The sequence below is a fragment of the Canis lupus genome, chromosome 21, assembly GCF_003254725.2.
Source record: "Canis lupus dingo isolate Sandy chromosome 21, ASM325472v2, whole genome shotgun sequence".
Lineage (NCBI taxonomy): Eukaryota > Metazoa > Chordata > Mammalia > Carnivora > Canidae > Canis > Canis lupus.
This window is the reverse complement of record NC_064263.1, coordinates 39,735,662-39,762,234: the sequence shown is the minus strand read 5'-3', so window position 1 is coordinate 39,762,234 and position 26,573 is coordinate 39,735,662. Positions and strand designations below refer to the sequence as shown.

Here is a 26,573-nt window from a genome sequence, read left to right as displayed (position 1 = left end):
ATGCTTTCTCATTCTTTTAAATGAGTACAAATATTCAGTGTTTGAGTATGCTATAATTTATTTAACCCCTCATTAATGGACTCTTTGGTTCTATTCTTTTGCTATTACTAACAAACAGTACTGCATTGAATATCCTTGTAGAGTCTTCCTTGTGTTCATGTACAAATATACCTGTAAGACTAATTCCTAGAAATGGAATCGTGGGTTAAAGGTTATATGCAAACTAAAATGAAAATTTGAAGTTATTATCAAATTGCTTTTCATAGCTGCTGTGCCAATTTGTACTCCTAACAATAATGTTCGAAACTGCTTCTTTCTTCATACCCTGGACCATACAGATGAAAACTGGTATCTCATAGTTTTTAGTTTTAGTTTTAGTTTTTATAATTTTCTTTTTTTCCCAGTTTTTAAAGATTTTATTTATTTGAAAGAGAGAGGTCATGAGAGAGAGAGAAAGAGAGAGGGAGAGACCACAAACAGCAGGTAGGGGTAGAGGGAGAAGCAGACTCTCCACTGAGCAGGGAGCCTGATGTGGGACTTGATCCCAGGACCCTGGGGTCATGACCTGAGCGAAAGGCAGAGACTTAACTGAGCCACCCAGGTGCCCTATCACTTTCTTTATATTGCTTATCTTATGTTTAAATGTCAATGGTTTAAGAAAGTAATTGTTTTTAACCTTTGTATTATAGAATATAGTATCCAAGTAGAGAAGTGCATAAAACAAAGATGTTTAATCATGAAGTGAGTATCTGTATAGTCACCACCTAAGGTTAAGAAATAGTGTTTATAGCATCCCCAAAATCCTTCTTGCTCTTCTACCAATCATTACTCTCTTTCCTCCCACAAATGTAAAATCACTATTTCTTTTTTATGGCAATCACTTTTTTTTTCAATTTTTTATTTAAATTCTAATTGGTTAACATACAGTGTAATATTAGTTTCAGGTGTAGAATTTAGTAATTTAATCACTTACATACCATACCTGGTGTTCATCACCAGTGCCCTCCTTAATACCCATTTAACCTGTCCCTCCTGCCCCCCTCCACTCCAGCAACCCTCAGTTTATTCTGCACAGTTAAGAGTCCAATTTCTGGTTTGCCTCTTTCTTTTCTCCCTCTGTCCCATGTTCATTACCCCACCCCCTAGTTTCTTGTCCAGAGTATACATCCTTAAACAATATAGTTTGGATTGCTTATTTTTCTATACTTCATATAAATGGAATCATACATATATCCTTTTATGTTTGTATCCTTTCATTTTGTATTATATGTTATTACATATAACATCCTAAATGTTAGCATCCTAAATGATCAGTAGTTTGCTCATTTCATTGTTGCACAGTATTCCATTGTGTGACTGTATCACAGCTTACCCATCCTATTGTTGACAGACATTTCCAGTTTGGGGCTAATATAAATAATGCTGCTATAAGCATTCTTCTACACTTGGATGCATTTATGTTGGATAACTACTTAAAAGTGGAATTGCTGGATCATAGGATATGGTATTTGATCTACATTAGATAATGCCAACCTGTTTTACAAGTCTTTCTAAATTTATACTTCCACCAGCAGTTCATGAGAGTTTCTGCTATCATGTGCCTTTGCTCAGTATTGTAATTACCAATTTTTGTAGTTTTTACTTTGATGCTGCTGGGTATGATATAACATTTCATTATGATTTTAACATGCATTTCTGTAAATATTAATGGAGTTTAGCACATTTTCATGTTTATTGGACATTTGAAATCCTCTTTTGTGGTTTCTTTTTAATTTTTATTTCTTGGTCTAGTTTTCTATTCAACTGCTTGTCTTTTTCTTACTGATTTGTAGAAATTCTTAATTTATTTTGGGTACAAACCAGTTAATATGTTGTTTTAATTTGTGTTTCAGGAAAAGCAAAGTCCATGATAAGGATGAGAGTACGGATAGCTTTTATTTTATTAAGATTTTGTTTATTGATTGATTGATTGATGGGGGGGGGAGAGAGAGAGAGAGAATGAACGGGGTGGGGGGTTGAGTGGCAGAGAGGGGCAAAGAGAGAATGAGAAGCAAGTTCCCTGCTGAGTGATCCAGGACTCAATCCCAAACTGAAGGAAGATGCTTAACTAACTGAGCCACCCCCATATAGCTTTTTGGGAGTGATTCTAGGAAGTAGAAGAGAAGGAGTGATGATGGTGAGGCATAGAAGAAGGAAAAGCCATTATTAAGGTCACCACTGTAGGCATCAGGGGCTTGATTGCTCTAGGACCTCTGAGAAGAGCATAGAACACTTTCCTGAAGGAAGGGTGTCTGGAGCACTTATTCAATATGGTTGAGAGTTCCTGTTAGAAGCATTCATTTCCCCAGCCTCCATGCTGTGCTTGTGTTGGGCAAAATGTACTCCCATAGCCTTTAGAGAAAGTCTAAAGCACAAGGTAGCAGATTGTTCAGTGAATATTTAAGATGAACTACTTGCCAGAACCAGTTAAGTTTGGGCTCACATGAAACTTCTTTTGCAGCTCTGGCTAAAATCAGAAATGGGCCAGGGAGCTCTTAAGTAGGGGCACCAGTGGTGTCCTTTGTATCTTTTAAATATTTTTCCCCATATTTAAGGTGACTTTTACTCTCTTATTAGTGTTTTTTTGTGAACAGAAATGCTTACTATTTATGTAATCAAATGTATCTACCTTTTTCATTTTAGCTACAATTTTTAATCTCTTAAGACATCTTACCCTGAATACATGAGGACATTCTTAATCTTTTTTTTTTTTTGAATAGTGTGTTTTGTTTGAGAAGGTGATTAAAGGTATAGATAATTTCTCCAGGAAATTAGAATCAGTTTAGCAAGTTATGTATATACACATTCACATGCACCAAACTGTTGGAATTTTTATTGGATTGCTTTGATTTTGTAGATTAACATGGGGAGATTTACTTCATTACAATTTGAGTCTTCCAATCCATGAGCATAGTAGAACTCTCTTATTAAGGCTTTTGACCTATTCTCAAAAATGTTTTATAGTTTATTGCAAGGAGGCCTTGCATTTCTTTCATTGAAATTTTTGCTTAGGTATTTGATATTTGTAATGGCTTTATATAAATGGTATTTATAGATTCTGTTTTGTTTGGGGTTGTATATAGAAATACAGTATACTTTTGTGTATAAAGCCCTTGCATAAAACAAACTTGCCAAATTGCTTGATTGTAATTCTTTACCTGTAGATACTTTAAAATTTTCTGCCTATACCACTCTATCATTTCACATAATGGCAATTTGATTTCTTAATTTTTAATCCTTATGCCTTATATATTTTTTTCTTGCCTTCTTGTATTTCTTGTATTGTTTAAAAGACTTCCAATGCAATACTGAGAATAGGGTGCCTGCGTGGCTCAGTCAGTTAAACATCTGCCCTCAGCTCAGGTCATGATCCCAGGGTCCTGGTATCCTGTGTCAGGCTCCCTGCTCAGTGGGGAGTCTGCCCTTCCTCACCCATGCTCTCTCTCACTCTCTCTCTCTCAAAAAACTAAAATCTTAAAAAAATCCAACAATGTTGAGAATAAAAGTACTGTTGATGGGCATCCTTGTTGTGTTCTTTATCTCATAGAAAAAGCTTTTGACATTTTGCCATTAAGTGCGATTGTGATATTTGCTTAAAAATAATGTTTATTATGCAGTTGTTGCAATTGTTTGGTAAACCACTCTAAATATATCAAGTCAAATTTGCTGATTGTATTATTTAAATCTTAAATATTTTTCCTGTTTTTGTAGTCCAGATTTTAAAAAAAATTTTATTTATTTGTTTGAGAGAGAGAAACCGAGATAGTGACAGATAGTAAGACAGAGCCAGGAGCAAAGAGGAGAGGGAGAAGCAGGCTTCCCACTGAAACAGGGAGCCCAGTGTAGGACTTGATCCCAGGACTCCAGGATCATGACCTTGAGCCAAAGGCAGGCACTTAACCCACCGAGCCACCCAGGTGCCCCCAGATTTTTAAAAATCATTTATGGAGAAAGGTATTTTAAAATTTTTACTCTGATTGTGAATTTGTCTATTTTGCCTTGTATTTCTGCCAAACTAGCTAAATATTTTGAGGTTCATACAAATTAAAAATCATTTTATCTTAACATATATGTTTTATATACATAAAAATACATATTTGGTGGATTGACTCTTCTATTTTTAACTATTACCTTTATCTCTAGTAATGTTCTTTGCCTTTAAGTCATTCTTGTTTAATAGTATTAGAGTTTTCTTTTGGTAGTGTGTGCATGTTATATTTTAAAAATCTGTCTACTGTTTTTTATATTGTATTCTTTTTGTTGTATTCTTATGTTTTAGAAGTGTCTCTTATAAACCACATATGAAAATGATTTTATTTATTTATTGAATTTTAAAAGTTCTTTTATTTAAAAAAATTTTAAAAACATTTTATTTTTTAAAAGATTTTATATATTTATTTATGAGAGAGAGACAGAGAGAGAGGGAGAGAGAGGGGCAGGCAGACACAGGCAGAGGGAGAAGCAGGCTCCCTGTGGGGAGCTGGATATGGGACTCAATCCCAGGACCCCAGGATCATCGCCCAGATGCTCCACCCCTGAGCCACCCTGGTGTCCCTTTAAAAATGTTTTAAATTCCAGTTAGTTAACACACAGTGTAATGTTCGTTTCAGGTGTACAATACAGTGATTCAGCACTTCCATCTTTTAAAATTGGAGTATTGGTTCACTTCCATTTAATCTCTGAAGATCCTGTGTGTCATACTTTCAACTCTGGCATGTCCTGTCCTCCAGCTGCTTTACTTTTCTCTATATCACTTACCATCATCCAAAATAATATTTATATTAGTTATTTTGCTTATTGTTTGCCCCCCACTAGAATGGATGCAGGGACTTTTTTGTCTATTTTATTTATTTATGTATTCACTAAGTGGATAGGTATTCCAAAAATTTTGCCAAAATAATGATTCAGTGAATTACACTTTATATATTCTTTTTGGAGATTTACAAAAATATTAATATATAAAGAAGTTATATAGGTACAAAATTTGTTCAACCAAGGATTTCCCAAGCTCTTATAATCATAGAATCTTACTGAAATGTAACATCTATGAACTCAGAAAGCAAGCGTTCTATAGAACATACTTTGGAAAAGACCTGGAAGATGTGATTATTGAAGAAATATTGAAGAAATATTGAAGAAATATTCCTACTATTCACATATTAGAGACACATTTAGAAGATCTCAGTTGGGGAGGCCACTAAACTAGTGTTCAGCAAACTATGTCCAGGTGACCAAATGTGGCTCACTACCTATGTTTACAAATAAAGTTTTATTGGAATACAACCATGCCCATTTATTTGTGTATTGTCTGTCTTGTGCTCTATGATGACAGACTTGATGAGATGTGACAGAGACCATATGGACTTAAAAACTTAAATTATTTACTATCTGGCCTTTTACAGAAGATGTTTGCTACTTCCTGCTAATAATCATCAAAAAAATTCTTGAGCATTTACTACTTTATTTGTGGGCTCAACACTTTGCTAGACATTTTTATAGAGATAACCTCATTTAATTATCCTAAGAATCTTTTGAGGTAGGCAATATAATTATTTTTATTTTAGAGATGAGGAAACTAAGATTCAGAGAAATTAAATAATCACCCATGATCACACATGTAATAAGTGACAGAGATAGGATTTGAACCTAGGTCTGCCTCCTAGTCTTTGTTCTTTCTCACTAAACTAGACTGCCTTCTGGTTCCTGTTGTTCTACAGAGTGTGAAATAATGGAATACATATTAAAAAATTAAAAATTCATAGTGTGCAATGTAATTGTTATTCTAAGAAGTTAGCTATGCAAGCACAGCTGACTTTATTTTGAGGTTTTTTTTTGTGCTTACAATTACTTGAGCATAGCAATAGTAAATATTACATTCTTATAAAAATGTATATTTGCGGAATCGGAGTTTAAATACATAATTTCCCAGATATAATTTTGTATCTTTCACACACTCAACTATTTTAAGTTGGTTCTGATATTTAGATATCCATTTGTAATTTAGAAAGCATCCTTCTTTCATTCTGATTAGTTTTGCATACAGTCTATCCTAATAGAAAGGAGAGATTAAATATTTTAAGATTAACCATGCCCATAATAGTATCAGTTGTTACCATTTATTGAGTGCCAAAGTGCTAGGAGACTGTACTAATTACATATAAAGCAAGCTCATTAATCTTAGCAAGAAATCTGTGAGGCACAATACTATTATCAGGTACATTTTAAAGTAGAGAAGCTGAAGTTACTTATCAAGGAAAAAGTAGGTGACGTGCCTTACTCTGTACCTTCAGAGGAATAGTGCTGATTTATTTATTTATCTTAAAATATTTAATTTATTTATTCATGAGAGAGAGAGAAAGAGAGAAAGAGAGAGAGAGGCAGAGGGAGAAGCAGGCAGGGAGCCTGATGCAGGACTCGATCTCAGGACCCCAGGGTCATGACCTGAGCCAAAGACATACGCTCCTCATACCTGGGGAACCACCAGGTGCCCCAATATTGCTGATTTAAAGGAAGTTAGATAATTCTGTTGGCTACATTTAAACTCTATTATGTAATAGAATGGACTTGCAGCACATGAACATTTTCCTATGCTATTACCTAGGATTCCAAATAAAAGTTTTTTTTTTTAATTTTATTTATTTATGATAGTCACACAGAGAGAGAGAGAGAGAGAGGCAGAGACACAGGCAGAGGGAGAAGCAGGCTCCATGCACCGGGAGCCTGACGTGGGATTCGATCCCGGGTCTCCAGGATCGCGCCCTGGGCCAAAGGCAGGCGCCAAACCGCTGCGCCACCCAGGGATCCCCAAATAAAAGTTTTAATTGCCACAATAATATGTCTAGTAATGGTCTATATTTTACTTAAACTTTCTCATTTTTAGATATAGGATATAGAACTCATATTATTAATTAGGAAGGTTTACTTGCATATTAATTATAGGTAAAATATCATTTGAATGTTGGTCAAGGTAATGACATTTGTGAACTCTATATAAGATAGTAGAATTACATACCTTTTTTCTGCTTAATTTACTTTTTTCAATGAAAGATACTAGCATTATGGAAATTTAGAAAAGTATAAAAAGCAGAAAGAAAAGAATTTACCCCTTCTCTCATACCTGGTAGCAGTCTTTAAAAGCTGATGCTTAAGAAAAAGACTGGGAGGAACTATTAAGCTATTAACAAAGACTGCTTTCTAAAAATATGTGAATATAATTTTTATCCATTTTTTGCTTCATATTATCACATGAGCATTTGCCAGGATTCTATTGATGTGCTATTGTTGATATAGATATAGAATGTCCAAGATTGTACATAAAATTTTTTATAACCATAAAATATTTATACCTAGTGAGTAGACTATATCTGGCTTAAACTCCCCTTATTTTAAAATAGTTTTTAAATTTTAAAAATTTAAATCCCTTGTTTTTAAATATAGTTTGCTTCAAATTATTATTGTTATGCTATTTTCTCTCTTTTTCCTTTGATTTTATTTTATTTTATTTTATTTTATTTTGTAGTGGGGGGAAGGGCAGAGGGAGAGGGAGAGAGAATCTTAAGCAGGCTTCATGCCCGGTGTGAAGCTGGACACAGGGCTTGATCTCACAACCCTGAGATCCTGACCTGAGCTGAAATCAATAGTCACGTGCTTAACTGACTGAGCCTTCCAGCCCTCCTTCTTTTGCATTTTAAATTATAAATGTGTAACTGACTGACTTATTTTGCTTAGCATTATACTCTATAGCTCCGTCTTCATTGTTGCAAATGGCTAGATTTCATTCCTTTTTATGGCTGTAATATTTATATTATTAAAATATAAATATTGTAAATTTGACTGTAATATTTATATGTTATATATATGTGTGTGTGTATATATACATGTTCTTAATCCATTTGTTAGTTGATGGACACTTGGGCTGTTTCCATAATTTGTCTATTGTAGATAATGCTGCTATAAACATTGGGGTTCATGTATCCCTTTAAATTAGTATTTTTGTATTTTTTGGATAAATACCTACTAGTGCAATTGCTAAGGCAACAACACAAGAAACAACCAGGAATTGGTGAGGGTGTGGAGAAAGGGCACTATGCTTGGTGGGAATGCAAACTGGTACAGCCACTCTGGAAAACAGTATGGAAGTTCCTCAAAAAGTTAAAAATAAAGCTACCCTTAAATTTTTTTTTAAATAGAAAGCATTTTATTCTGATTATAGAAGAAATAAATGTCAATGCATATAAAAAAAAATCCAGACAAAAAAGAAACAGAAAAAAGAGAAAGTCTAATTTATAATCTTAATAAACTTTTGCTGCATATCTTCTTTTTTGTATTTATGCATATATAAGTATACATATATAGATATCAACTCTCATATATTGTTTTGCAGCATGTATATGTTTTGTGTTCATATGTATACATATCCATGTAATTATTCATATATTTTTATTCAAATGTAAAAAATACATATGCTTCCTAAGCCTTCCCTCTCCACCGCTACTCCTAGTAACAATAGGCTATAGATATCTTCCTTGTTGATAAATATGGATATATGCCACAATTAAATGACTACACGATACTCTTTTGTGATTATACTCTACTTATTCTAATATTGACAAACCTTTGGTTGTTTCCAGCCACTTACTAATATAAACAATACTTCAGTGAACATTTTTGCATATATACCCTTTACCCACTTGTCCAATAACTTACTTAGGATAAAATAGAAATAAAATTTTTGTATCAAAAGACATGTACATTAACTATTTGGGTATATTAGAAAGGGCATTTTTTACTTTTTAAACTTATTTTTTCATATTGTTTTAAGTTCTTTTTGACAAGTAATATAGCAAATGCAAAATCGTCAAATTGCCCTCCATAAAGTTTGTGCTGTATTGCGTTCTTATCAGTGAATGAGAGCGCCTGATTCTCATGCTCATAAACATTAAATATTAATAATATTTTAAGTTCTTGCTAGAACATTATTTTGTATTGAGATATGAATTGTATTATGTATCATTTAAAAAATTGTGATATTTAATATATTTTTTTAGCTTATTTGCTGTTTCCATTTTCTCATTTGTAAATATTCCGCTTATTTTTGTGGCCTATTTTTCAACTTTTAAAAATTTTTATTAATTTAGGAGCTTTTATGACCCCCTTTTGTTATACCATACCCAAAGTACACTTTCTTCAGTTTGTTGTTTTTATTTTAACTTTGTTAATGGTCTTTTGTTAATATAGAAGTTTAAAAATTTTAATTTCAATTTTATTATTCTTTTCCTTATTTTAATGTTATGTTTAGAGAGATGTTTCATATACATAGATTAAACAAATATAATCTTTATAATTATGTAAGCAGCTTAGATTTTTTTTGTAGTAGCTTAGATTTTTTAAAAGATTATTTATGTTTTTAGTTTTTACATTCAAGGAATTTATCTGGAATTTATTTTAGTATAAATTGGTAAGGACTTAATACATTTTTTCCCAAATGTCTATCTCTCTATATTGAATAGGTTATGATTTATTGAATAGTTTGTTATTGCTCCATTAACTTGAAGTATCACTTATATAATTTACTCTTTAATAAACTGTCATTTATTTCTAGATTTTCTGTTCATTGATCTGCTTGTTACTCCTGGCAACAAAACAGTTTTAATTTATGTACTTGTGTAATATTTACATTAAGCCTTTTATTTTATTTTATTTTTACATTAAGCCCTTTAAACCTAAAATTTGTTTAGATTATTTTATTCTTGGAAAGAGATTAAACTTCTATATTTAATATTTGAAATCACTTCTAATATAAATTATTTACTTGATGCATAAAATAACATCCTTGGCCTTAGATTATTTCTCTTTAAATTTTGTAAGTTTTCATATGATGTATATAATATAAATGATGAAAAATTTCATTTTTTTTGGTAGAAAGACTCTTCTGTCCAGTAAAATTGTTCTGGGGAGCTGCTCTGAGGTAGAAGATGCCAGGAGGCTTTGAATTATAGGCTAATATGTGAGCTTGGCATAGTGCCTATCCCAGAGAACTCCAGTGGTTGAAGCACAGGAGTAGGATCAGAGTACAGAAGTGGTGTGATTTAGAATCTCTTAAAAGAAGTTCTTATAGCATCAGGACCAATAGGTTTTAAAAGGCCTAGGTTCAGAAATGTAAAGGAATGCTGTTTAAATGAAACTTAGGACAGTGCATAGCTTTGAAACCAGAGATTGTGAATTTGAGTGCCAACCCTGTCAAATTACTACCATTGTGAATATCTAATCCATTTTGAATATCTAATCCCATTGAGTTTCAGTTTTTCATTTATAAAATGATAGTAAATCCCACCACAAAGTAATTATGAGGATTTAACGAGAAAATAAATATCAACTGAACAATGGTTGGCCTATAGAATTTGGTTTATAATGCCTGGTATTTTTTTTTTTTATTGTGAATTCTTGCAGAAACAAGGTTGATGGGGATCAAAGTTAGGGCTGGGATTTGATTTTTGGAGAGTTCTGTGAATGTTTTCCATCTCTACACATTAAGAAAGGCAGTGGTTTTTGTTCCAGTGCTAGCATGAGAGCACTAATGTAGAAAAATGAGAATTATGTGTCTACCAGGGTGTTTTCCCTATGTACACACATGCATACACACACATGCACACGCACACACACAGAGTTCCATCAGTTTCATCATGGATCTCAGGAAAAGAAAAGGAAATTAGGAAAATTCTAGGACAAGAAGGTAGAGAAATGGCAATTAATTGAAAGTGGGGGGATGGGAAAGTGCTGGCACTGGAAAAATGTATTAAAAATCCAGTTATTTACCCCATTTCCATTTTTCAAAATGCCTTTTATCAAATGCATTAAATGGAAGAGAGCAAAATATCAAAACTGGCATATTATGAGAGAAGTGAATGTTAAGTATCCCACTCTACTTCACAGATGAAGTAACAGGAGACATTTATATTCCTCATAGAATGAACAAAGCCCACTGATTGGAAACTGACTGAAAATGAAAGCTCTGTCACCAATTTGTCATGTGGTCCTAAGTGAGTTATGTGTCCATTTCTTTGTCTATAAACTTGGGTGCATCTCATTCTGGTATCCCCGATAGTTTTAATTTAGGAAGAGAGGTAATTTCTGATAGCTTCCAGGTGGGATCATGTCTGGACTTTACAGTAAAAACTTTAAGTTGTTGTGAGGAATATACAGTAAAAGGATAAGGGTCTTTCTACGTGATTCTCTTCATTTGTTTCTATGTTTTTGAGAGTGAGCAAATGACTTAATGAGATCTGAGAAGGACTAATCCATTGTGTGTGACTAAGCTCCCTGTGCGTATGCAGTGTGTAGTTACTGAGTTTGGTGGTGGGGAAGCATTGCCAAGGACACAGCTTTTGGGTCCTGTATCTTTGAGACATTCTTCTTTAAAACATAAGTGGTTATGGTAGCTACTCGGTTATCGGTGTGAGTTGTGACTTGGGCATATTTCAAGGAAAAAGCAGAGAGAGAAATAAATTTATAGAAGACATTTCCATCTGGCATGTTCATATCTCTATTCCTTACTGAAACTTTGGGAGATAAATAGTATCTCTATTTTCCTATGCATATTCTTTCTTTATATATATATACATATATATATATGTATATATATTTAAAGGATTTTTTAAAAGATTTTATTTTTAAGTAATCTCTACACCAAATGTGGGGCTTGAACTCACAACACTGAGATCAAAGGTTTCATGTTGTATAGACTAAGCCAGGCAGGTGCCCCTCCTCTATGTATTCTTTATTTCAGAAAAGGAGATTATATAGTTTTATAATCTGTTTTCTTCACCTAACCAAATTTCACACAAAACTAATTATTTGTCTCCTTTACTAGGCTTTGAATTTCTTAAAGTTACCAACTCTATTCACTTTTTTTTTGTTTTTTTGTTTTTGTTTTTTTAGTGCTTAACATAGTGTGTGGTGCAGAGCAAACATTTAGTAAATGATGAATAACTATGATTTATTCTAGGAATCAGGACTATTAGATAATTAGCCATAGTCACTAGATCTTTATTTTTCTCTTCTTTTAGCATCTTTCCACCTTTCAATTTCTATCACAAATTGTTAAATGCTTAAAAAATATAAAGTGCTGTATACATGCTATGTAGCAAGTTCAGACCATGTTGACTCTGCATTCACATAAATTGTTCGGGTCTGAATCCAGTTGATAATGCAGCTGTTATTTTTATAATCTTATCCTAAGTACATATTTGCACAACAGGCGGTGTCAACTCATCTAAGTAACTTAGTGTTATTTGCTTGATACTTTAAATTACAGAACTCCATTACTGAAGTCATTATTTGTGGTTAAGAGGGAGTGGTACTGAGAATGGTAACAAGAAGAGTGTCTTAATATGACTATCAAACTGGACCCTCTTTAGACATCTTTAAATTTATCTTGATTTAACTACCTAGAAGAAGTGTAAAGAACAGTTCTTCCTCCTTTATCTATTAGTTTACTCTATAGAAAATAGTAGGCTGATTTAAAAAAATATATGGGCTTAAAAATTAGTACTTTCTGCAAGCTTTTGTTAAATGATGCTTTCAAAATGTCCTGACACTTTATTTTGTGAGCAGGACTCTGGAGAGAAAACACAGCAGGGATGGAATCCTTTCCTTTTTCTGGGTATGATAATGCACTGCAAATGTTGAGACTATTCTAACTATAATATTTATCTTACAATGAGTCCAAATTGTCAGTTGCTGGAGATCTGGAATTGTGCTTTATTGTTCTCTATCCCTAGAGGTCCCAATTCATGTTATGCATCCTGTGGGCTCTCAGAAATGTTAATTGAATTGCTGGAGAATTGCTGGTATCATTCTCAAATTAAAAAAAAAAATACAACATACTGAAATAACTAAGACTTAGTTTTTAAGTTAAATTCCCTTGTTTAGCTTCTAATTTCCCTTACGTTTAAGAAAATATTTTATTTTTTAAAAACAGGAATTCCAAAATCATTGAGAATATTTTCCATAAGATAAAGAAATTTTATGGAGTTACAAGATTTTTGTTTACGAACAGAAGTTTTTGTGAGGTTACCCACATTTAACACAGTTGCCCTTTAGCCCAACAGTTATTGAATTTTAGTGTGCATAAGAATTACCTGGGGGCTATGCTTTAAAATAGATTCCTAGGCCATACTCTCAGAATTGCAGAATCAATAGATTCAGGTGGGGCCCAACAGTCTTTTTAAAAAAATTAATTATAATAAGTATCCCAGGTGATTATGATATAGGGAATCAGAGAATTATGGTTTGATAATCACTTTTTTCTCCAGTCCCACTTGCACAAAACTTTCTCTGACTTCTGTTATTAAACTGATACCAGTGTTATTCTGTATGTTGGCAAATTGAACACCATTAAAAAATAAATTTATTATCTAAAAAAACTGATACCATTATGTCTGAAATTAGACTGCAAGAAAAAAAGATATATTAAAAAACACAGTAATAGATGTTATTTCCAAGAAGGATATTTTGCTAAGAAAAGCATAGGATGTGAAAGAAGACATGATGTGAAAGAAGACATGAAAGAGAACAAACTTACTTACTGAGTGAAAGGTATAAAATCTATTCCGAATGTCTTTTTGGCCCACTGCTAATTTTTCATTTGATTCTGGTCAAGTGATCTTGCTGCCTTATGCTGTGTTTACAATTTTTTTTTTACAGACAAGACCTCAAAATACAAGAGTTTTGGGGATTAAGTTGCATGGTGATTCTGTAAATAGGTTTTGGAAGTTTGTGGTCTGTATTTTTGTCATGGTTCATAGCAATAAGCTGCTTTTATAAAGTATATGACATGCTCTCTTCTAAATAATCTTATTCATTTTTCATGTAGACACAATTTTTATACTGACTCTCCTTGTTCACGGATAGATCTTGAACTGTTATTTTAGTAGAGCAGTAAAGTGTTGGCAGTTGTGAAAATGTGTCAAACTTAGGCAATTTTACCTCTGCTTTACTATTTTGCTGCACATGTTGGTAGAGGTAAACTGATGGGCCTAGAGAATGTGATATTAATTTCTCCTCTTCTGACCCAGAAATACCTTAATCTGACTATCTCCCATGTGTTAAAGTAGACTTAGGAAATGTTCCATTAAAGTATAAGCATATACTTCCCAGTGGATGTGGATAAAATATAAAATTGTAAAATCTTAAAGTGGTAGGGACATTTAGAGGGGAACTAGCATAGTAGTTCTTGAACACCATCTGCAGCATGGCTGGCTTTAACAATCATCCATGGAGCCTTTATAAAGTGGAAACTCCAGGCCTGGGGTAGGTCCCAGAAATTCATACTTTTTAAGCAAAAGCTTTCTAGGTGATTATAATTAGCTAAGTTTTGGTATAACTTTCAACTCATTGTGGGAATTCTTTATATTCCAATAACCCCAGCAAGAGTGACCCAGCTTTTACTTGGACAGCTCCAGCAACAGATCTCTATTTTGTAAGGCAACTTATTCCATTGCTTTCCTTTTTTCATTTTTTTTTGTTTAATTTTAAAATTTAAATTCTAGTTCACATATAGTATAATATTATTTTTGGGTGTAGAATTTAGTGATTCATCACTTACATTAACACCAGGTGCTCATCACGTGCCTTCCTTAATATCATCATCTATTCAATCCATCCCCCTGCCCACCTCCCTCCAACAATTCTCACTTTGTTCTCTAATTAAGAGCCTATATTATAGTTTGCCTCTCTTTTTTTCCCACCTATGTTCATCTGTTTTATTTCTTAAATTCCATATGTGAGTGAAATCATATGGTATTTGTCTTTCCCTGACTGACTTATTTCACTTGTATACTCTAGTTCCATCCACATCATTGCAAATAGCAATATTTCATTCATTTTGATGGCTGAGTAATATTCCACATATATATATTTTTTCATCGGTTGATAGACATTTGGGTTCTTTCCATAGCTTGGCCACTGTTGATAATGCTGCTATGGATATCAGCATGCATATGGCCCTTTGAATCAGTATTTTTTGTACCCTTTGGATAAATACCCAGTAATGTAATTGCTGGGTCATAGGGTGGTTCTATTTTCAACTTTTTGAGGATCTTCCATATTGTTTTCCAGAGTGACTGCACCAGTCTGCATTCCCACTAACAATATAAGAGAGTTCCCCTTTCTCTGCATGCTCACCAACACCTGTTGTTTCCTGAGTTGTTAATTTTAGCCATTCTAACAGGTGTGAGATGATATCTCATTGTGGTTTTGATTCGTATCTCCCTGTAGATAAGTGATGCTGAGCATCTTTTCATATGTCTGTTAGCCATCTGGATGTATTCTTTGGAAAAATGTCTATTCATGTCTTCTGCCCATTTCTTAATGGGATTATTTGTTTTTAGGGTGTTGAGTTTGATAAGTTCTTTATAGATTTTGGATACTAACCCTTTTTTTGTATATATTTTTTATTGGAGTTCTATATGCCAACATATAGCATAACACCCAGTCAGGTATGTCAGTTGCAATTTTCTTCTCTCATTCTGAAGGTTGCCTTTTAGTTTTGATTGTTCCTTCACAGTGCAGAAGTTTTTTGTCTTAATGAAGTTCCAGTAGTTCATTTTTGCTTTTGTTTCCCTTGCCTCCAGAGATGTGTCTATAAGAAGTTGCCATGGCCGATGCCAAACAGGTTGCTACCTGTGTTCTTCCCTAGGATTTTGATGGTTTCCTGTTTTATATTTAGGTCTTTCATCCATTTTGAATTTATTTTTGTATATGGTATAAGAAAGTGTTCCAGTTTCATTATTCTGTATGTTGTTTTCCAGTTTTCCCAACACCGTTGCTTTTAAAATTTTGTCTGGAGCTAAAATCCACCACATTGTAATTCTTACCCATGAGTATTGTTCTTTCTTTTGGTAAGAAGAAAGATAAATTAACTTACAATCAGCATTTACCATATTATACTCCCTGTGCTAATACTAACTCTTTGTTGGCTTGAAAATTTTAAACTATATAGTTTCCTTAGCTTCAAAGTAGAGTACTGGAGTAATAAGCTGTTATCAAAATGTGGCCCATGGACACATGGGAACCCCTGAGACCCTTTCAAAAGGTCTGAAAAGTTAAGATGATTTTTATCATGCTACTAAGGTGTTATTGCCTTTTTCACTGTGTTGATATTTACATTGAGGATGCAAAGCAATTTGAGGCAAGATTGCTGGTTACTTAGTACAAATCAAGACAATGGTACAAAATTATATTAGTAGTCATTGAATTTATTTTATTTTTTATTTTACTTTATTTTAAAAAATACTAATTTATTTATTTTAGAGAAAGAGTTTGAGCGAGCATCAGCAGGGTAGGGGCAAAAAGAGAGGGAGAGAAAATCTCAAGCAGACTCCCTGCTGAGAGTAGAGCCCAATGCAGGATTCAGTTTCACAACTCTAAGGTCATGACCTGAGCTGAAATCAAGAGTTAATTTCTCTTGAATTTCTCTTGAATGCTTAACCAACTGAACCACCCAGGCAGCCCTGAATTAAAAAAAAAAATTACGACAATTCACACATGAAAAAGCCAGTTTTGCTTACGAATGTTGTAGGTGATTCAGGAAAAATTATCCATTTTATTAATTCTTGACCATTGAGCATAGTTTCTAACACTTTGTGATGAAATGGGAAGTATACATTTCTTGAGAAAAGTCACAAGTGTGATTGAGTTGCAAGCTGAACTTACCACTTACCACTTTTTTTCGAAGAACCTCAGTTTTACTTGAAAGAATGGCCAAAAGAATATAAAAAATAGTGAAAGGGAATAAAGGGGAAAGGAGAGAAAATGAGTGAAAATATCAGTGAGGGTGGCAAAACATGAGAGACACTTAACTCTGGGAAATGAACCAAGGGGTAGTGGAAAGGGAGGTGGGCGGGGGGTTGGGGTGATTGGGTGACCGGCACTGAGGGGGGCACTTGGCGGGATGAACGCTGGGTGTTATGCTATATGTTGGCAAATTGAACTCCAATAATAATAAAAAAAGACACAGTGGCTATTCACATGGCTGCTTGGCAGACATAGTCTCAAAAATGGCAAAGTGAACCAGTCAGCCATTTTTAAGAAAAGCAACTGACATTGCTCTCAATAATAAAATTTGAGCTTTTAAGTGAAAATTAGTAGTTTGGAAAACTTGTATCCACCATCATGAGGTTGATGACTTCCCAATATTTAAAAACGTTCCTGATAAAATTGTTGAGGATATTAGCAAATGTGATTTTTAAAAAAATTGAATAATGAAAAATATTAATGTTTTGAAGTTCTGAACAACTCAGTGAACTGGTATATCCCAGTTGAATCAGTGCATGGTGCTACAAAATCATTCAGGGGTAAAAGATGCATTTAATAAAGATCAGTGGGTTTTAAAAGTAATAGAATATAAAAAGCTCACTGATACTGTTTTTAGATATTATATTACAATTAACCTTTCAGAAACTATTACTTGTCATATTTTGATGTCAAAAAAGAATAGTTACAATTATCTGGAAAGGCGATTGAAATAACTCTTCTTCTTTCCAATTTCCTATCTATGTGAAGATAGATATTTTCCACATACTTCTACCAAATCAACATATCACAATAGACTGAATGCAGGCGCACTTATGAGAATCCAGCTGTTTTTATTAAACGAGGCATTTAAGATACTTGCATAAATACAAAACAATGCCAATCTTATTTTTTTTATTTTGGCTAATATGCTTATATTTTAAAAGTGTGTTATTTAAGTTACTATGTAATTAATAGGCTCATCATCAAATGATTATGATTTAATAATTTATTTTATTTTAAATGAATAACTATTTTTTTCCTTAGATTTAGTTTCTAATATAATAAATATTGATAGCTATGACCATAGTATCACTTTGGGATTTTCAATAGTTTTTAAAAATGTAAAGGTGTCTTGGATCAAAGAGTTTGAGAACCACTGGTATGTATAGATGGTCTCTGAAGTTCATTGCAATGAACCATCTTTAGAACATGCAACCATTCTAATGTAACATGGTTCCTGTAAGATTTCTTAGCCATTCTCCTCTGAATGCTTGTCAAGGTTGCTTCTAAATTGCAGCTCTCAATACTGAAATTATATTGAAGATGTAGGCTGAGCAGCATAGAATACATGAACAGGCTATTAGAAGTAGCCTTCAATAATAACTATCTTTGGAGATCTTTAAGAAAAGGAGAAATTAATGTTTCTTTGAGGAAATGAAGTCTTGTTCCAGGAAGGAAGGGCGTTGAAATAGGTAGCATCTTAAACTATCTTCCTTGACACTTCAGAAATACTCTCACCTTAGCATTAGAAGATATAAATGTCAATAACTAAACCCTCATTTTCCATTCACTATTGTGATGTTCTTTATTAGCATTTACGTTAAAAAAAATTGGTCACTATCAGTTCCTTTGAAAGATGAATTTCATATTTCACTCTTACAGTGATTCAAATTCTACATAATTTAGTATACTTATTAAGAAGGAAAGGAAATGTAAGAATTATGGAGTTCAAGAAACATACCTTTAACCTACAAATGCTATCTATACATAGTAAAAGTGATAATAGTGAAGAAGGTTTTACATTTTTAATAACTGATGCAGCTTGGGGGAGAATAGTAGTTGTAATACAAAATAAAATCTCCAAGAAAACTTATTTGAGTTGGCCTATAGGATATTTTTTAATGCCTCCTGAATTTTTACCTATTTATTTTTATTTTTTTATTTTTTTAAGATTTTATTATTTATTCATGAGAATAGACAGAGAAGAGACAGAGAGGCAGAGGCACAGGCGGAGGGAGAAGCAGGCTCCATGCAGGGAGCCCTACGTGGGACTTGATCCGGGGTCTCCAGGGTCACACCCTGGGATGAAGGCAGGCACTAAACCACTGAGCCACCCGGGCTGCCCCTTATTTATTTTTAAATATATTAAAAAAGATTTTATTTATTCATTTAATTGAGAGAGAGCACAGGGGCAGGGGAGGGAGAAGCAGACTCCCTGCTGAGCAGAGAGCCCAATGTGTGGCTTGATCCCAGGACTCCGAGATCATGACCTAAGCTGAAGGCAGATGCTTAACTGACTGAGCCACCCAGGCGACCCCTCCCTAATTTTTATTTTGATGTATAGAAGACCAGGCATTGATTTTTTTCAAGTCAGTTGAGAAAATAAGTGCTTTAAAGGGAGTTGTTTTAACTTAGTGGCTCCTTCTGTATGACATTATTAAATCAAAGATTCTGTAAAGCAAAAAAGATTTTAATCTTAGACTTGAGTTTTGAACATGCAATAGCTATAATTTAATGTAAAAGTGAACAAAATTTTGTTACAGGTATTTTTGGAAGCATTTCAATTCATAAAAAAAATACCTTAGAATCATTGATTTTTGGGGTTGGAAGGTCATTTAATCCAACCACCCATTTGATGCTTTAAACTTCTTGTTAAATCAAATAATAATAATAATAATAATAATAATAATAATAATAAAAAGGTGGGGATAAGAAAAGAAATGGGAGTGGCTTAGAGACAGCTTTAAGCAAGATTTTAAAAATCTAGTTTGAAAGCTTTTAAAATGTAATTATACAGGGAGGTGGCAGTGTATTTATTTGCTGTTTACTTTTGATCTATTACCTATTTTTGGTACAGTCGGACATGCTTTTATGAAAATGTTTATGGCTTCTTGACTTGATGTCAAGAGACTTGTTTGAAGTTGCCTTGTAATTCAGAGATTTTTCTTTTTGTAACTAGTATTATTAGTATTTGGGGTGGCTGCCAGATTAATAGCAAGTTAGTCTGGATTTGGGTGACTACTCTTGAATACATAAGTAATATACCAAATTTTAGAAATAACTTTATTGTTCGGGGGACCAATTAGACATGTTAAGTGTAAAAAAATCTAAGTAACACCAACTTATAGGAATAAGAAAGTAAAAATAAGCTTATATCTCACTAAATGTTAACATTTTTGCTAAATTTTACTTTATTTTGTGAAACTTCATGTACATGCGTGTGCATATACACATATTTGATTTTCTATAAATTGGTTATTATACATGTAGTTTTTAAGAATACATTTTGGCCATCTCTTTTATTTGAATAAATATACATTTATATCTTAAGTTTTAATGGTTATAGAGCAGTGTTATATGTATATATCATAATTTACTTATCCACTTAGTAGGTTATTTCCAATTTTTGGCTGTTATAAAAATGCTGTAATGAATATACATATAATATGTATATATATTTTTAATAGTTTGTGATTAGTTCTTTAGGATAATTTTTAGAAGTAGCATTGCAAAGTCAAAGGATATTGACATTAGAAATTTTATAGGTAGAATATAAGAAGTAGTGAAAGGGACTATAAGGGAAAGGAGGGAAACTGAGTGGGGAAAAATTAAAGAAAGACAAACCATGAGAGACTTCTAACTGGGAAACAAACAAAGGTTTGGGGAAAGGGGGGGGAGAGTGGGGGGATTGGGTGACTGGATGATGGGCACTAAGGCGGGCACTTGACGGAATGAGCACTGGGTGTTTATGCTATATGTTGGTAAATTGAATTTAAATTTTAAAAAGGGGGAAAAAGGATGACATTAAAAATTTTAACATTTACTGTCAAATTACCCTTCAGAAAAGTTGTACCCAGTTTATAATCTCATCAATGGTATATGAAAGTGTTTTTTTCCTCACACCCTCACTAATACTAGTTTTTGTCCAGTTTATAAACTATTTTGCCAGTATTTTAGGTGAATATGTTTTATTTGTATTTTTTGATGATATACATATTTTTGTTATTACACATTTGTATTTCTTCATTAGTTCATTTCCTCTTTGTATTCTTTTAAAAAATATATATTTAAGTGCTTGTAACAATGTACTTTTTATTTAATAAATTAAGGATATACAAAGGATCTGACAACCAGAGAATATGGACCATGTCACCACCATGGTCAGATGTAATAGTCTGTGGCTCAGTTTGGATTATTGATAATTTTAAGAATCCTTGAGGGGAAAGGCCATGACTTTTAAAAAAAAATTATCTGCCTATCTGCTAATTGATATATAATTTATATATAACACTGTATTAGTTTTAGCTTTACAACATAATTATTTTACTTATTTTTAAAAATTTTCATGTTCATACTGTCTGGAACAGTCTCTCACCCATGGTTGTCAATAGCTGAATGAATGAATGAATGAATAGAGGAAGGGGACAATCCATGGTGATTGGGTGTTCTGAGGATTCATTTTCCTAAACAGATTGTGATTTTCCAGAACAGATGGTAATTTGCTCCGGCATTTCCATCTCTATCTTTTTAGTTTTGTGCTGCCCTCAAGACCAAAGTGGTCACTTTTATTTTGGAAATGGCCTGAACTTTTCTAGTTCTTAAAGAGGTAGCTTACTTCAAACTGTGTGTTAATTCTTGTGAGTTAATTCTTAACTCTTTGCCCATCATAAAATATTGCTTGTTTATTCACAAATTGTCTGCAGGATGAAGTATGCATTAAAGTCTTCTTTTTTATAACAATGAACTGTGTGATTTTAGAAGCTATGGTTTTTAAATTGTTTGCTCCAAAATTCACCAGTGGTGTAAAGCAGTTGATGATGTGATTCAGACTTGCTTTTAACATACGTAGTAAGACTGCATTGATATGACAAATGAGATTTACTGACTTCATGTTGATGTATATTAAAATATTATTTGCCCTAAATGTCTAGAATCTGATTTTTTCCAAATTTAAACTATTTCCAGAATTAGCGATCTTAACTCCAAAGGAGCTGATGATTGAAAAATGACATATATGTCAGCCAGAACATTTTTTGGATGCGTTTTATTTTATCCCCCATCATTTAAACACAAATGAAGGAATGGGATGTATTGTGTATTTTGCATAATTCCAATTCATGCCTTTAAAGGAATAGTTGCCAGAAAGACAAGGTGTGAATTTTTTTAATAGTATGTAAGTATTGGATTCTTCCAGAGTTTATGCTTTTGGATATACAGCATATTGATACAGATTTATTTGTGGATAACTTCAAATTATAAGTTACAACTCAGAGCAGGATAAAAAGTAAGCATAGTTTATATTAGAACAAGTATTTGCTGTCTTTGAATAGTACACATAGTGTGTCCACATAGTGTTATGTAGTGTCCCCGATAAAATTGTTCTGGATCTGAAAAGATCAGAAAACTGTGAGAAAGAAACGAGTGTTATGCCAAAAATAAATTCAGTGCTACCTTCCCTGGCCAGACATTCTGTATTTCTTGCATCCTTGGAAGTAAGCATCATACAATTATTGGCAACTAGTGAAACTGGAGTGAAGAAGGCCTGAGGCACCATTCTTAAAAAAAAAAGGAAGTCTAGTGAAGAAACCTAATAGGTGTATTAACCATCAATACTTAAAGCTGTCCAAATGCCCAGGGCTTTATTATCTATCAATCCTGACTGGAAAATAGAATAAATTATCTGGGTCACTTAGGCAAAAGCATATGATAGGAACTGGGTAAGGGCTGAGTTAAGTATTTATTTCATATCTCAATTTCAGATGCTTAATTCATTATAGCCATTTGTGCTAAAAATAGAACATTGGAAATAGTGTCTCCTACAAATGATGTTGATCAAGATTCATTTTTTTCCAGAATGAATTTTATTTAAATCTAGTTAGCTAACTAATCAGGCTAGTTAACTAACCTAGATGTTTACCAGCTATATTTTAAAAATGTGGATTGAATCAAAGCAATCTCTAAGTCTAGGAAAGTCTCTGACCTAAATTAGGAACTCAAGCTCCATTATTATTTTAAGTTGAACACTACTCATAGCCATTCTCACATTTTGGAAAGAATATGGCCTTTGCAACAAAGTTTCTTTGTTTTCACGGAACTAAACATGTGCTGTATTTAGACCAAACAATAAAAATAAACTACCAAACTACCTTCTAATGCATGGGGGTTCTGGAGAGAGGAAACCATAGATATTTAGAGGCATAAAGTGACTCATTGTGCTAGTTAAAACTTTTTACAAGGCTAGCTCTGTGTGTTTGAGTTGCATCTGTTACCTCTTCAGCCAGAACTAAAGTGTGTGCAAGCAAAAGAATTTTGGATTGAATTGTGCCTTACACAGAATGCACTGCATATACCCTAAGTGTCTAAGTGGGTTCCACACCTTCAATAGAAAAAAAAGTACATCTTTTCATTTTTATTCTACCTATAAGATATTCCTGTTGGACACATCCAAGATATTTTCTGTGAAATACATTCATTTTAACTTGCAGGCATAAATTAAACATGTTTTTCAAATGTAACTTGTAAGCTTCTGTTCCCTCAAAAATGTTTTTTTCCTTTTTATTTTTACTTATTGATACTTTCAGCAACAACTTTTCTACTGACTTTTTTATTAAAACCAGAATGGACAGAGATGTATTCCTGGAGGTAGAACAATGGAATAATTTTCTCTTTGGTATTATCATCTTGGAAAAAGTTGTTGGAGTAGATGGGGACAACTACCTGAATAAAAGTAGTGTAATTTGTAGACAGAATGTATATACTCCTTTAATAAAGCATATAAATCAATTTACTTATATTTTTAAATTTCATTTTCTGTCTAAACTTTCAGGTCACTTTCATGAATTCAAAGGCAATTTACCAGTGATTTCTGGGTGCTGGGGCTGATTTTTTGTCCGTGTTTGTAAGTATTGGTTTGTTTATTATTTCTTATCACATAATGAAATAGCTACAGCTTGTAAACAAGATCTTAATTCCTTTCTTGGAATTTTTATAATTTTTTTCTGTTACTTTAAGTGTTATTAAGTTTTTGGAAGTGTTTTCTTAAGAGGACTATAGAAAAAGAACCAGCTGGTAAAAAAGCCTCAGTTTATTGTGATTTCCAGTGAAATAACACAATGGTGGGGCCCGTTACAATAAGCTGGAAGAATAAATATCTTACTTTTTGAAGATGGGGCTCAGTTATAGGAATGAATTACCTTAAAGAGGCTAGTCTATATACACATGAATAATTTACCCTGGTAACTTCTTACAGACTTCTGGTTGTCTGGACTTGAAAAGTACTATGTGCCTGTACATATAGGAAAGATGTGAGATGATACAGAATTCAAAGAGCTATCAGTACATGAGGAGATTATGTACTAAGGAGCCAAAGGCTTAGTTAGTGAATGTATAATGTGTAACCAAATGGGGATATTTCTGCTTTCTTCACCATCCCCAAAACAGTATTAAATTTTAAATGATATTTAGGAGAACAAAGATATTTTTTTTCCTCAGAAAAGAGGTAAATTTCAAGAAAAAAAATGGAATGAACTTGAATGATTAATTACAATACTTTAAAGTGATACATATTTATTAATATAGAAGTAGTGTAGAGTATGGGGCAGGCACTAAAATGTAAGCATATAAGACCATATTTAAGTAACTTGAGTTTAAAATATATTTAAATGTGTATATTGTTGGAATCTAAGGAGGTCATATACATTTGATAACAACAAAGACATAGGAAACTTGTCCTCTGTTAGTGTACTCTTAGAATGGAGTTTTAGAGGATAGACTTCCAGGAAAATATTTAAAAAAACCAAACATTATAAATTCGAGTTTAAGTAATTCAATATTTAAGCAGAGCACAGTGAAAATTTATTTAAAATGAGCTTTATAAAAAAAATGAGCTTTATCTTTCTTTTAGTAGTAGCATTGATTGGGACAGGCATTTTGAATGAACTTAAAAAAGATGTGAATGTTTAAATATAGTTTAATACATTTTGTATAAATCTAATGCTTTATGAAAGAATATATTATTTGTATGGAATTATCAATTCATATTTTATTTGAAGACTTAATTCTTATGTAAAACACAAAATATTAAACTGTATGGCTCCTTTGGATTAAATGTAAGCTTTTAATTTGTGCAAGGTATCATAGTGAGGATTAGCAGGCGAAGAAGATGGAGAAAGAAATGTAAAGTATCTTTGAAGGGCTCTTATGAAAAAGAATAATTCCAAGGAGTTGAGCTTATCCTATTAGAAATCTGAGTGAAAGGAAACAATTTTGAGTTATTCAAATCTTATCTCAGTTGCTTTGTCCTTTCTTTTACCTCCTTTCTCTCTTCTTTCATATTATTCAGTCATTTCTTTTAGTAAGTTTTTAGGATGACTACAATTTTAAATGACAAATACAAGATAATCACTGGCAGTTCAACCAAGATGGCCTTTATTAAAATACTAAAATATAGTTTACATTTGTCATTACCCAAATGCTCTCTTTTCTGATTTCTTTGCTCCCCTTAGTTCCCCCTCCACCAGACATACATTGACTAGCTTTGAATGAAGGTGATCCAATTAGCTGAAATTTTTCTAGCAATTTAACAAAGAGAGAGACTAAAATTAGAAGAAGGGATACTGTGGCTATAGTTTCCATATGGTTGTTTCTGGAGTTCAACTTAAACAATCTTTTAGTCAGTTTTTTTCTGATCACTTAGGCAAGAAGTCATGCTAATCACATAGGCCCGAAGTAATTGTTTTTCAGTCTTGAGAATTTCCGTGTTTAGGGCTTGGACTTTGTTGTTTCCAAGTTCAGTAGTCTTAAGCTTTGTTAGGTGCCATCTTCTAACTGTAGAACCTTTTTATTAAAGGAATGTAGCAGGATACTATGACTAAGATAAAAATAACATGGCATTCAGAATGCTTGAGTTCCCATTCCTTTCAACTATTGCAGAAACTGTCCACCAGTTACACTGAATGATGAGGCAGCTAAGGCAATGGAATTATTTATCTTGTCTGGCCTAAGAACAAGCAAATGGGATCAGTGACAATGGCTTCTTTTAGGAACTTTAATTTCCATACTGGAACTGCTTATTTGCTACATGATCTAAGGCAGAAAGTTATACCTCACGGCCATGGGAAGGTTTCTTAGTAAGGTGTGCAGAAGCCAGTCTGCGAGATAAGGAAGGTGGGATATTGTTTTGCACATCCATAATGAATGGGCCACACCAAGGGTGTGTGAGAACTGACTGGAATCTAACCTACTCACATCAACTACCTATGTCAGGAAAGGAAAACACTGTGAAGGAAAATAATTACCTTCTCAGAAGCTGAAAGCATCTTATTCTATTTTTTTTCTCTTTAAAAAATTAAACTACCCTTGTCTCTTTCAAAAGTAGGCATTGTATAAGAAGACCTTGTTTTGCATGTTATATCTCGCATTTAATTTTTTATCTCTAGAAATAATTGTATAACTCTGACCATTTAATTTTACCAGGGTAATAAATGATTGGTTACAACAAAACAAAACAAAACAAAACAAAGGTAGGTTTGCCCAGGCCTTTTACATAATTTGATAATGAATTTACTTTTATAACATTCTGTCCCTGTTCATGGTCTTGAATGGCAGTCTTTTCCCTGAAAAGATACGAACGTATTTTATTCTCTGGCACAAGAAGTGATTATTGCTTAGCCCCATGTTTGAGGCAATAATAATAATAGGATCTTAATTTGGTGTAACACTTGCTTTTACAGATATGAAAT

General features: G+C 33.0%; 1 protein-coding gene and 1 long non-coding RNA gene across 19 annotated transcripts in view; one reads left to right on the top strand and one right to left on the bottom strand.

Annotated features, from left to right (window-relative positions):
* Positions 1 to 26,573, top strand: part of SOX6 (SRY-box transcription factor 6) — a 665,863-nt gene that overhangs the window by 156,633 nt on the left and 482,657 nt on the right. For 15 of the 18 annotated variants that reach the window (XM_049099117.1, XM_035703772.2, XM_035703769.2 and 12 more), the window contains one exon: positions 23,660 to 23,731. The gene's annotated coding sequence lies outside the window, so the exon portion shown is untranslated. Of the gene's footprint in view, positions 1 to 23,659; positions 23,732 to 26,307; positions 26,355 to 26,573 lie in introns of all 18 variants that reach the window. The other 3 variants (XM_049099118.1, XM_049099119.1, XM_049099122.1) reach the window with 1 other exon arrangement.
* LOC112667685 (uncharacterized) overlaps positions 1 to 26,573 on the bottom strand; it is a 103,154-nt gene that overhangs the window by 55,036 nt on the left and 21,545 nt on the right. The gene's annotated exons all lie outside the window — the stretch shown is intronic.